Below are 14,013 nucleotides of genomic sequence, written 5' to 3'. Positions count from 1 at the left end.
ATCATTGGCTGAGAAGAGCAGTTTTCTTAAGCCAAAGATATGGAGCCCTCATTCTGAATTTGTGAGATATTTTATTTTGCTACCTCTGCAAATAAAGAATTGTGGATAAAATAATAAAAATAATATGATGTACACATATATGGTAGGTTTCAAGCTTTTTTATCCAGGGAAATTACAATCTGAACTTTTATTGCAACATGGCAAATAATGAAATAATTGATGCATTTTTTCATGGTGCAAATTGAAAGAGATTTGCAGTGAGTGTTTGTCTAATTCTAAAGCCAATCTTTTCACAAGCAACAAGAAATAGAAACTGTAGAACAAAGAAGAAAATGAATAACATTGTCAGAAGTGGGATGTGAACCCACGCCTCCAGAGGAGATTGCGACCTGAATGCAGCACCTTAGACCGCTCAGCCATCCTGACACATCAAACACTGCTGTTTGAAAAGATGTATATTAAGAAATAACCTATTTATAGTTACAATGACAATGTTGCTGTTAAAACTGTTAATTTAAAAACTAGATATGAATTGATTTTCCATTATTATAAAGAGGTTTCTAGTTGGCTTTACAATAAAAGTAAGTTTTGTTTTCCATGTTCAGGTTTGGAATCCAAGTGTCTAGAGTTTGTTCTCTAATGGATTTTAACTCAGCAATGAAATGAAATTTGTGAATCTTGCACAAACTGGCTACTTAATTAAGCTCATGGGTTTGATAGGAAGCCATTGTAGTGGACCCTTCTGGGGTTTCTGTTCATGACCATTGGCTGAGAAGAGCATATTTCTTAAGCCAAAGATATGGAGCCCTCATTCTGAATTTGTGAGATATTTTATTTTGCTACCTCTGTAAATAAAGAATTGTGGATCAAATAATAAAAATAATATGATATTAACATATATGGTAGGTTCCAAGCTCTTTTATCCAGGGAGATTACAATCTGATCTTTTATTGCAACATGGGAAATAATGAAATAATTGATGCATTTTTTTCATGGTTCAAATTGAAAGAGAATTGCAGCGAGTGTCTAATTCTAAAGTCAATCTTTTCACAAGCAACAAGAAATAGAAACTGTAGAACAAAGAAGTAAATGAATAACATTGTCAGAAGCAGGATTTGAACCCACACCTTCAGAGGAGTTTGAGACCTGAAAGCAGCGCCTTAGGCCGCTCAGCCAACCTGGCACATAAAACTGCTGCTTTCTGAAAAGATGTATATTATGAAATAACCTAGCTATAGGTACAATGACAATGTTACTATTAAAACTGTTAATTTAAAAACTAGATATGAATTGCCTTTCCATTATTTTAAAGAGGTTTCTAGTTAGCTTTACAATAAAAGTAAGTTTTGTTTTCCATGTTCAGGTTTGGAACCCAAGTGTCTAGAGTTTGTTGTCTAATGGATTTTAACTCAGCAATGAAATGAAATTTGTGAATCTTGCACAAACTGGCTACTTAATTTAGCTCATGGGTTTGATTGGATGCCATTGTAATGGACCCTTTTGGGGTTTCTGTTCATGACCATTGGCTGAGAAGAGCAGTTTTCTTAAGCCAAAGATATGGAGCCCTCATTCTGAATTTGTGAGATATTTTATTTTACTACCTCTGCAAATAAAGAATTGTGGATCATATAATAAAAATATGATAAACACATATATGGTAGGTTTCAAGCTCTTTTATCCAGGGAGATTACAATCTGATCTTTTATTGCAACATGGCAAATAATGAAATAATTGATGCATTTTTTTCATGGTGCAAATTGAAAGAGATTTGCAGTGAGTGTTTGTCTAATTCTAAAGTCAATCTTTTCACAAGCAACAAGAAATAGAAACTGTAGAGCAAAGAAGAAAATGAATAACATTGTCAGAAGTATGATTTGAACCCACGCCTCCAGAAGAGACTGCGACCTGAATGCAGCGCCTTAGACCGCTCAGCCATCCTGACACATCAAACACTGCTGTTTGAAAAGATGTATATTAAGAAATAACCTATCTATAGTTACAATGACAATGTTGCTGTTAAAACTGTTAATTTAAAAACTAGATATGAATTGATTTTCCATTATTATAAAGAGGTTTCTAGTTGGCTTTACAATAAAAGTAAGTTATGTTTTCCATGTTCAGGTTTGGAACCCAAGTGTCTAGAGTTTGTTCTCTAATGGATTTTAACTCAGCAATGAAATGAAATTTGTGAATCTTGCACAAACTGGCTACTTAATTTAGCTCATGGGTTTGATTGGATGCCATTGTAATGGACCCTTTTGGGGTTTCTGTTCATGACCATTGGCTGAGAAGAGCAGTTTTCTTAAGCCAAAGATATGGAGCCCTCATTCTGAATTTGTGAGATATTTTATTTTACTACCTCTGCAAATAAAGAATTGTGGATCATATAATAAAAATATGATAAACACATATATGGTAGGTTTCAAGCTCTTTTATCCAGGGAGATTACAATCTGATCTTTTATTGCAACATGGCAAATAATGAAATAATTGATGCATTTTTTTCATGGTGCAAATTGAAAGAGATTTGCAGTGAGTGTTTGTCTAATTCTAAAGTCAATCTTTTCACAAGCAACAAGAAATAGAAACTGTAGAGCAAAGAAGAAAATGAATAACATTGTCAGAAGTATGATTTGAACCCACGCCTCCAGAAGAGACTGCGACCTGAATGCAGCGCCTTAGACCGCTCAGCCATCCTGACACATCAAACACTGCTGTTTGAAAAGATGTATATTAAGAAATAACCTATCTATAGTTACAATGACAATGTTGCTGTTAAAACTGTTAATTTAAAAACTAGATATGAATTGATTTTCCATTATTATAAAGAGGTTTCTAGTTGGCTTTACAATAAAAGTAAGTTATGTTTTCCATGTTCAGGTTTGGAACCCAAGTGTCTAGAGTTTGTTCTCTAATGGATTTTAACTCAGCAATGAAATGAAATTTGTGAATCTTGCACAAACTGGCTACTTAATTTAGCTCATGGGTTTGATAGGATGCCATTGTAGTGGACCCTTCTGGGGTTTCTGTTCATGACCATTGGCTGAGAAGAGCAATTTTCTTAAGCCAAAGATATGGAGCCCTCATTCTGAATTTGTGAGATATTTTATTTTGCTACCTCTGTAAATAAAGAATTGTGGATCAAATAATAAAAATAATATGATATTAACATATATGGTAGGTTTCAAGCTCTTTTATCCAGGGTGATTACAATCTTATCTTTTATTGCAACATGGGAAATAATGAAATAATTGATGCATTTTTTTCATGGTTCAAATTGAAAGAGAATTGCGGTGAGTGTCTAATTCTAAAGTCAATCTTTTCACAAGCAACAAGAAATAGAAACTGTAGAACAAAGAAGTAAAGGAATAACATTGTCAGAAGCAGGATTTGAACCCACACCTCCAGAGGAGTTTGAGACCTGAACGCAGTGCCTTAGGCTGCTCAGCCATCCTGGCACATGAAACTGCAACTTTTTGAAAAGATGTATATTATGAAATAACCTAGCTATAGGCACAATGACAATGTTGCTGTTAAAACTGTTAATTTAAAAACTAGAAATGAATTGTCTCTCTATTATTTTAAAGAGATTTCTAGTTGGCTTTACAATAAAAGTAAGTTTTGTTTTCCATGTTCAGGTTTGGAATCCAAGTGTCTAGAGTTTGTTCTGTAATGGATTTTAACTCAGCAATGAAATGAAATTTGTGAACCTTGCACAAACTGGCTACTTAATTTATCTCATGGGTTTGATTGGATGCCATTGTAGTGGACCCTTTTGGGGTTTCTGTTCATGACCATTGGCTGAGAAGAGCAGTTTTCTTAAGCCAAAGATATGGAGCCCTCATTCTGAATTTGTGAGATATTTTATTTTGCTACCTCTGCAAATAAAGAATTGTGGATCAAATAATAAAAATAGGATAAACACATATGTGGTAGGTTTCAAGCTCTTTTATCCAGGGAGATTACAATCTGATCTTTTATTGCAACATGGCAAATAATTAAATAATTGATGCATTTTTTTCATGTTGCAAACTGAAAGAGATTTGCAGTGAGTGTTTGTCTAATTCTAAAGTCAATCTTTTCACAAGCAACAAGAAATAGAAACTGTAGAGCAAAGAAGAAAATGAATAACATTGTCAGAAGTATGATTTGAACCCACGCCTCCAGAAGAGACTGCAACCTGAATGCAGCGCCTTAGACCGCTCAGCCATCCTGACACATCAAACACTGCTGTTTGAAAAGATGTATATTAAGAAATAACCTATCTATAGTTACAATGACAATGTTGCTGTTAAAACTGTTAATTTAAAAACTAGATATGAATTGATTTTCCATTATTATAAAGAGGTTTCTAGTTGGCTTTACAATAAAAGTAAGTTATGTTTTCCATGTTCAGGTTTGGAACCCAAGTGTCTGGAGTTTGTTCTCTAATGGATTTTAACTCAGCAATGAAATGAAATTTGTGAATCTTGCACAAACTGGCTACTTAATTTAGCTCATGGGTTTGATAGGATGCCATTGTAGTGGACCCTTCTGGGGTTTCTGTTCATGACTATTGGCTGAGAAGAGCAATTTTCTTAAGCCAAAGATATGGAGCCCTCATTCTGAATTTGTGAGATATTTTATTTTGCTACCTCTGTAAATAAAGAATTGTGGATCAAATAATAAAAATAATATGATATTAACATATATGGTAGGTTTCAAGCTCTTTTATCCAGGGTGATTACAATCTTATCTTTTATTGCAACATGGGAAATAATGAAATAATTGATGCATTTTTTTCATGGTTCAAATTGAAAGAGAATTGCGGTGAGTGTCTAATTCTAAAGTCAATCTTTTCACAAGCAACAAGAAATAGAAACTGTAGAACAAAGAAGAAAATGAATAACATTGTCAGAAGCAGGATTTGATCCCACACCTCCAGAGGAGTTTGAGACCTGAACGCAGCGCCTTAGGCTACTCAGCCATCCTGGCACATGAAACTGCAACTTTTTGAAAAGATGTATATTATGAAATAACCTAGCTATAGGTACAATGACAATGTTGCTGTTAAAACTGTTAATTTAAAAACTAGAAATTAATTGCCTCTCTATTATTTTAAAGAGGTTTCTAGTTGGCTTTACAATAAAAGTAAGTTTTGTTTTCCATGTTCAGGTTTGGAATCCAAGTGTCTAGAGTTTGTTCTGTAATGGATTTTAACTCAGCAATGAAATGAAATTTGTGAACCTTGCACAAACTGGCTACTTAATTTATCTCATGGGTTTGATTGGATGCCATTGTAGTGGACCCTTTTGGGGTTTCTGTTCGTGACCATTGGCTGAGAAGAGCAGTTTTCTTAAGTCAAAGATATGGAGCCCTCATTCTGAATTTGTGAGATATTTTATTTTGCTACCTCTGTAAATAAAGAATTGTGGATCAAATAATAAAAATAATATGATATACACATATATGGTAGGTTTCAAGCTCTTTTATCCAGGGAGACTACAATCTGATCTTTTATTGCAACATGGCAAATAATGAAATAATTGATGCATTTTTTTCATGGTGCAAATTGAAAGAGATTTGCAGTGAGTGTTTGTCTAATTCTAAAGTCAATCTTTTCACAAGCAACAAGAAATAGAAACTGTAGAACAAAGAAGTAAATGAATAACATTGTCAGAAGCAGGATTTGAACCCACACCTCCAGAGAAGACTGCAACCTGCACGCAGCACCTTAGACCACTCGACCATCCTGACACATGAAACCACAGTTTTTTAAAAAGATGTATATTATGAAATAACCTAACTATAGGTACAATGACAATGTTGCTGTTAAAACTGTTAATTTAAAAACTAGATATGAATTGCCTTTCCATTATTTTAAAGAGGTTTCTAGTTAGCTTTACAATAAAAGTAAGTTTTGTTTTCCATGTTCAGGTTTGGAATCCAAGTGTCTAGAGTTTGTTGTCTAATGGATTTTAACTCAGCAATGAAATTAAATTTGTGAATCTTGCACAAACTGGCTACTTAATTTAGCTCATGGGTTTGATTGGATGCCATTGTAATGGACCCCAGTGGGGTTTCTGTTCATGACCATTGGCTGAGAAGAGCAGTTTTCTTAAGCCAAAGATATGGAGCCCTCATTCTGAATTTGTGAGATATTTTATTTTGCTACCTCTGCAAATAAAGAATTGTGGATCAAATAATAAAAATAATATGCTATACACATATATGGTAGGTTTCAAGCTCTTTTATCCAGGGAGATTACAATCTGATCTTTTATTGCAACATGGCAAATAGTGAAATAATTGATGCATTTTTTTCATGGTGCAAATTGAAAGAGATTTGCAGTGAGTGTTTGTCTAATTCTAAAGTCAATCTTTTCACAAGCAACAAGAAATAGAAACTGTAGAGCAAAGAAGAAAATGAATAACATTGTCAGAAGTATGATTTGAACCCACGCCTCCAGAAGAGACTGCGACCTGAATGCAGCGCCTTAGACCGCTCAGCCATCCTGACACATCAAATGCTGCTGTTTGAAAAGATGTATATTAAGAAATATCCTATCTATAGTTACAATGACAATGTTGCTGTTAAAACTGTTAATTTAAAAACTAGATATGAATTGATTTTCCATTATTATAAATAGGTTTCTAGTTGGCTTTACAATAAAAGTAAGTTATGTTTTCCATGTTCAGGTTTGGAACCCAAGTGTCTAGAGTTTGTTCTCTAATGGATTTTAACTCAGCAATGAAATGAAATTTGTGAATCTTGCACAAACTGGCTACTTAATTTAGCTCATGGGTTTGATAGGATGCCATTGTAGTGGACCCTTCTGGGGTTTCTGTTCATGACCATTGGCTGAGAAGAGCAATTTTCTTAAGCCAAAGATATGGAGCCCTCATTCTGAATTTGTGAGATATTTTATTTTGCTACCTCTGCAAATAAAGAATTGTGGATCAAATAATAAAAATAATATGCTATACACATATATGGTAGGTTTCAAGCTCTTTTATCCAGGGAGATTACAATCTGATCTTTTATTGCAACATGGCAAATAGTGAAATAATTGATGCATTTTTTTCATGGTGCAAATTGAAAGAGATTTGCAGTGAGTGTTTGTCTAATTCTAAAGTCAATCTTTTCACAAGCAACAAGAAATAGAAACTGTAGAGCAAAGAAGAAAATGAATAACATTGTCAGAAGTATGATTTGAACCCACGCCTCCAGAAGAGACTGCGACCTGAATGCAGCGCCTTAGACCGCTCAGCCATCCTGACACATCAAATGCTGCTGTTTGAAAAGATGTATATTAAGAAATATCCTATCTATAGTTACAATGACAATGTTGCTGTTAAAACTGTTAATTTAAAAACTAGATATGAATTGATTTTCCATTATTATAAATAGGTTTCTAGTTGGCTTTACAATAAAAGTAAGTTATGTTTTCCATGTTCAGGTTTGGAACCCAAGTGTCTAGAGTTTGTTCTCTAATGGATTTTAACTCAGCAATGAAATGAAATTTGTGAATCTTGCACAAACTGGCTACTTAATTTAGCTCATGGGTTTGATAGGATGCCATTGTAGTGGACCCTTCTGGGGTTTCTGTTCATGACCATTGGCTGAGAAGAGCAATTTTCTTAAGCCAAAAGATATGGAGCCCTCATTCTGAATTTGTGAGATATTTTATTTTGCTACCTCTGTAAATAAAGAATTGTGGATCAAATAATAAAAATAATATGATATTAACATATATGGTAGGTTTCAAGCTCTTTTATCCAGGGAGATTACAATCTTATCTTTTATTGCAACATGGGAAATAATGAAATAATTGATGCATTTTTTTCATGGTTCAAATTGAAAGAGAATTGCGGTGAGTGTCTAATTCTAAAGTCAATCTTTTCACAAGCAACAAGAAATAGAAACTGTAGAACAAAGAAGTAAATGAATAACATTGTCAGAAGCAGGATTTGAACCCAAACCTCCAGAGGAGTTTGAGACCTGAACGCAGTGCCTTAGGCTGCTCAGCCATCCTGGCACATGAAACTGCAACTTTTTGAAAAGATGTATATTATGAAATAACCTAGCTATAGGCACAATGACAATATTGCTGTTAAAACTGTTAATTTAAAAACTAGAAATGAATTGCCTCTCTATTATTTTAAAGAGGTTTCTAGTTGGCTTTACAATAAAAGTAAGTTTTGTTTTCCATGTTCGGGTTTGGAATCCAAGTGTCTAGAGTTTGTTCTGTAATGGATTTTAACTCAGCAATGAAATGAAATTTGTGAACCTTGCACAAACTGGCTACTTAATTTATATCATGGGTTTGATTGGATGCCATTGTAGTGGACCCTTTTGGGGTTTCTGTTCATGACCATTGGCCGAGAAGAGCAGTTTTCTTAAGCCAAAGATATGGAGCCCTCATTCTGAATTTGTGAGATATTTTATTTTGCTACCTCTGCAAATAAAGAATTGTGGATCATATAATAAAAATATGATAAACACATATATGGTAGGTTTCAAGCTCTTTTATCCAGGGAGATTACAATCTGATCTTTTATTGCAACATGGCAAATAATGAAATAATTGATGCATTTTTTTCATGGTGCAAACTGAAAGAGATTTGCAGTGAGTGTTTGTCTAATTCTAAAGTCAATCTTTTCACAAGCAACAAGAAATAGAAACTGTAGAGCAAAGAAGAAAATGAATAACAGTGTCAGAAGTATGATTTGAACCCACGCCTCCAGAAGAGACTGCGACCTGAATGCAGCGCCTTAGACCGCTCAGCCATCCTGACACATCAAACACTGCTGTTTGAAAAGATGTATATTAAGAAATAACCTATCTATAGTTACAATGACAATGTTGCTGTTAAAACTGTTAATTTAAAAACTAGATATGAATTGATTTTCCATTATTATAAAGAGGTTTCTAGTTGGCTTTACAATAAAAGTAAGTTATGTTTTCCATGTTCAGGTTTGGAACCCAAGTGTCTAGAGTTTGTTCTCTAATGGATTTTAACTCAGCAATGAAATGAAATTTGTGAATCTTGCACAAACTGGCTACTTAATTTAGCTCATGGGTTTGATAGGATGCCATTGTAGTGGACCCTTCTGGGGTTTCTGTTCATGACCATTGGCTGAGAAGAGCAATTTTCTTAAGCCAAAGTTATGGAGCCCTCATTCTGAATTTGTGAGATATTTTATTTTGCTACCTCTGTAAATAAAGAATTGTGGATCAAATAATAAAAATAATATGACATTAACATATATGGTAGGTTTCAAGCTCTTTTATCCAGGGTGATTACAATCTTATCTTTTATTGCAACATGGGAAATAATGAAATAATTGATGCATTTTTTTCATGGTTCAAATTGAAAGAGAATTGCGGTGAGTGTCTAATTCTAAAGTCAATCTTTTCACAAGCAACAAGAAATAGAAACTGTAGAACAAAGAAGTAAATGAATAACATTGTCAGAAGCAGGATTTGAACCCACACCTCCAGAGGAGTTTGAGACCTGAACGCAGTGCCTTAGGCTGCTCAGCCATCCTGGCACATGAAACCACACTTTTTGAAAATATGTATATTATGAAATAACCTAGCTATAGGCACAATGACAATGTTGCTGTTAAAACTGTTAATTTAAAAACTAGAAATGAATTGCCTCTCTATTATTTTAAAGAGATTTCTAGTTGGCTTTACAATAAAAGTAAGTTTTGTTTTCCATGTTCAGGTTTGGAATCCAAGTGTCTAGAGTTTGTTCTGTAATGGATTTTAACTCAGCAATGAAATGAAATTTGTGAACCTTGCACAAACTGGCTACTTAATTTATCTCATGGGTTTGATTGGATGCCATTGTAGTGGACCCTTCTGGGGTTTCTGTTCATGACCATTGGCTGAGAAGAGCAGTTTTCTTAAGCCAAAGATATGGAGCCCTCATTCTGAATTTGTGAGATATTTTATTTTGCTACCTCTGCAAATAAAGAATTGTGGATCAAATAATAAAAATAGGATAAACACATATATGGTAGGTTTCAAGCTCTTTTATCCAGGGAGATTACAATCTGATCTTTTATTGCAACATGGCAAATAATGAAATAATTGATGCATTTTTTTCATGGTGCAAACCGAAAGAGATTTGCAGTGAGTGTTTGTCTAATTCTAAAGTCAATCTTTTCACAAGCAACAAGAAATAGAAACTGTAGAACAAAGAAGTAAATGAACAACATTGTCAGAAGCAGGATTTGAACCCACACCTCCAGAGAAGACTGCAACCTGCACGCAGCACCTTAGACCACTCGACCATCCTGACACATGAAACCACAGTTTTTTAAAAAGATGTATATTATGAAATAACCTAACTATAGGTACAATGACAATGTTGCTGTTAAAACTGTTAATTTAAAAACTAGATATGAATTGCCTTTCCATTATTTTAAAGAGGTTTCTAGTTAGCTTTACAATAAAAGTAAGTTTTGTTTTCCATGTTCAGGTTTGGAATCCAAGTGTCTAGAGTTTGTTGTCTAATGGATTTTAACTCAGCAATGAAATTAAATTTGTGAATCTTGCACAAACTGGCTACTTAATTTAGCTCATGGGTTTGATTGGATGCCATTGTAATGGACCCCATTGGGGTTTCTGTTCATGACCATTGGCTGAGAAGAGCAGTTTTCTTGAGCCAAAGATATGGAGCCCTCATTCTGAATTTGTGAGATATTTTATTTTGCTACCTCTGCAAATAAAGAATTGTGGATCAAATAATAAAAATAATATGATATACACATATATGGTAGGTTTCAAGCTCTTTTATCCAGGGAGATTACAATCTGATCTTTTATTGCAACATGGCAAATAGTGAAATAATTGATGCATTTTTTTCATGGTGCAAATTGAAAGAGATTTGCAGTGAGTGTTTGTCTAATTCTAAAGTCAATCTTTTCACAAGCAACAAAAAATAGAAACTGTAGAGCAAAGAAGAAAATGAATAACATTGTCAGAAGTATGATTTGAACCCACGCCTCCAGAAGAGACTGCGACCTGAATGCAGCGCCTTAGACCGCTCAGCCATCCTGACACATCAAACGCTGCTGTTTGAAAAGATGTATATTAAGAAATAACCTATCTATAGTTACAATGACAATGTTGCTGTTAAAACTGTTAATTTAAAAACTAGATATGAATTGATTTTCCATTATTATAAATAGGTTTCTAGTTGGCTTTACAATAAAAGTAAGTTATGTTTTCCATGTTCAGGTTTGGAACCCAAGTGTCTAGAGTTTGTTCTCTAATAGATTTTAACTCAGCAATGAAATGAAATTTGTGTATCTTGCACAAACTGGCTACTTAATTTAGCTCATGGGTTTGATAGGATGCGATTGTAGTGGACCCTTCTGGGGTTTCTGTTCATGACCATTGGCTGAGAAGAGCAATTTTCTTAAGCCAAAAGATATGGAGCCCTCATTCTGAATTTGTGAGATATTTTATTTTGCTACCTCTGTAAATAAAGAATTGTGGATCAAATAATAAAAATAATATGATATTAACATATATGGTAGGTTTCAAGCTCTTTTATCCAGGGAGATTACAATCTTATCTTTTATTGCAACATGGGAAATAATGAAATAATTGATGCATTTTTTTCATGGTTCAAATTGAAAGAGAATTGCGGTGAGTGTCTAATTCTAAAGTCAATCTTTTCACAAGCAACAAGAAATAGAAACTGTAGAACAAAGAAGTAAATGAATAACATTGTCAGAAACAGGATTTGAACCCAAACCTCTAGAGGAGTTTGAGACCTGAACGCAGTGCCTTAGGCTGCTCAGCCATCCTGGCACATGAAACTGCAACTTTTTGAAAAGATGTATATTATGAAATAACCTAGCTATAGGCACAATGACAATGTTGCTGTTAAAACTGTTAATTTAAAAACTAGAAATGAATTGCCTCTCTATTATTTTAAAGAGGTTTCTAGTTGGCTTTACAATAAAAGTAAGTTTTGTTTTCCATGTTCGGGTTTGGAATCCAAGTGTCTAGAGTTTGTTCTGTAATGGATTTTAACTCAGCAATGAAATGAAATTTGTGAACCTTGCACAAACTGGCTACTTAATTTATATCATGGGTTTGATTGGATGCCATTGTAGTGGACCCTTTTGGGGTTTCTGTTCATGACCATTGGCTGAGAAGAGCAGTTTTCTTAAGCCAAAGATATGGAGCCCTCATTCTGAATTTGTGAGATATTTTATTTTGCTACCTCTGCACATAAAGAATTGTGGATCATATAATAAAAATATGATAAACACATATATGGTAGGTTTCAAGCTCTTTTATCCAGGGAGATTACAATCTGATCTTTTATTGCAACATGGCAAATAATGAAATAATTGATGCATTTTTTTCATGGTGCAAACTGAAAGAGATTTGCAGTGAGTGTTTGTCTAATTCTAAAGTCAATCTTTTCACAAGCAACAAGAAATAGAAACTGTAGAGCAAAGAAGAAAATGAATAACATTGTCAGAAGTGGGATTTGAACCCATGCCTCCAGAAGAGACTGCGACCTGAATGCAGCGCCTTAGACCGCTCAGCCATCCTGACACATCAAACACTGCTGTTTGAAAAGATGTATATTAAGAAATAACCTATCTATAGTTACAATGACAATGTTGCTGTTAAAACTGTTAATTTAAAAACTAGATATGAATTGATTTTCCATTATTATAAAGAGGTTTCTAGTTGGCTTTACAATAAAAGTAAGTTATGTTTTCCATGTTCAGGTTTGGAACCCAAGTGTCTAGAGTTTGTTCTCTAATGGATTTTAACTCAGCAATGAAATCAAATTTGTGAATCTTGCACAAACTGGCTACTTAATTTAGCTCATGGGTTTGATAGGATGCCATTGTAGTGGACCCTTCTGGGGTTTCTGTTCATGACCATTGGCTGAGAAGAGCAATTTTCTTAAGCCAAAGATATGGAGCCCTCATTCTGAATTTGTGAGATATTTTATTTTGCTACATCTGTAAATAAAGAATTGTGGATCAAATAATAAAAATAATATGATATTAACATATATGGTAGGTTTCAAGCTCTTTTATCCAGGGAGATTACAATCTGATCTTTTATTGCAACATGGGAAATAATGAAATAATCGATGCATTTTTTTCATGGTTCAAATTGAAAGAGAATTGCGGTGAGTGTCTAATTCTAAAGTCAATCTTTTCACAAGCAACAAGAAATAGAAACTGTAGAACAAAGAAGTAAATGAATAACATTGTCAGAATCAGGATTTGAACCAACACCTCCAGAGGAGTTTGAGACCTGAACGCAGCACCTTAGGCTCCTCAGCCATCCTGGCACATGAAACTGCAACTTTTTGGAAAGATGTATATTATGAAATAACCTAGCTATAGGTACAATGACAATGTTGCTGTTAAAACTGTTAATTTAAAAACTAGAAATGAATTGCCTCTCTATTATTTTAAAGAGGTTTCTAGTTGGCTTTACAATAAAAGTAAGTTTTGTTTTCCATGTTCAGGTTTGGAATCCAAGTGTCTAGAGTTTGTTCTGTAATGGATTTTAACTCAGCAATGAAATGAAATTTGTGAACCTTGCACAAACTGGCTACTTAATTTATCTCATGGGTTTGATTGGATGCCATTGTAGTGGACCCTTTTGGGGTTTCTGTTCGTGACCATTGGCTGAGAAGAGCAGTTTTCTTAAGTCAAAGATATGGAGCCTTTATTCTGAATTTGTGAGATATTTTATTTTGCTACCTCTGTAAATAAAGAATTGTGGATCAAATAATAAAAATAATATGATATACACATATATGGTAGGTTTCAAGCTCTTTTATCCAGGGAGACTACAATCTGATCTTTTATTGCAACATGGCAAATAATGAAATAATTGATGCATTTTTTTCATGGTGCAAATTGAAAGAGATTTGCAGTGAGTGTTTGTCTAATTCTAAAGTCAATCTTTTCACAAGCAACAAGAAATAGAAACTGTAGAACAAAGAAGTAAATGAATAACATTGTCAGAA

At 33.9% G+C, this 14,013-nt stretch overlaps 2 non-coding genes across 2 annotated transcripts; both read right to left on the bottom strand.

The window, feature by feature from the left end:
* Positions 1–4,133: 4,133 nt before the first annotated feature.
* Positions 4,134–4,216, bottom strand: TRNAL-CAG (transfer RNA leucine (anticodon CAG)). The gene has a single exon. It is a non-coding gene; the product is annotated as a tRNA-Leu (tRNA).
* An 8,270-nt stretch (positions 4,217–12,486) lies between these two features.
* Positions 12,487–12,569, bottom strand: TRNAL-CAG (transfer RNA leucine (anticodon CAG)). The gene has a single exon. It is a non-coding gene; the product is annotated as a tRNA-Leu (tRNA).
* Positions 12,570–14,013: the final 1,444 nt, after the last annotated feature.

Source organism: Pseudophryne corroboree, chromosome 1 (assembly GCF_028390025.1).
Source record: "Pseudophryne corroboree isolate aPseCor3 chromosome 1, aPseCor3.hap2, whole genome shotgun sequence".
In the NCBI taxonomy this organism is placed as follows: Eukaryota; Metazoa; Chordata; class Amphibia; order Anura; family Myobatrachidae; genus Pseudophryne; species Pseudophryne corroboree.
The sequence above is the reverse complement of the archived record's forward strand: the minus strand, read 5'-3'. Positions and strand labels throughout refer to the sequence as shown.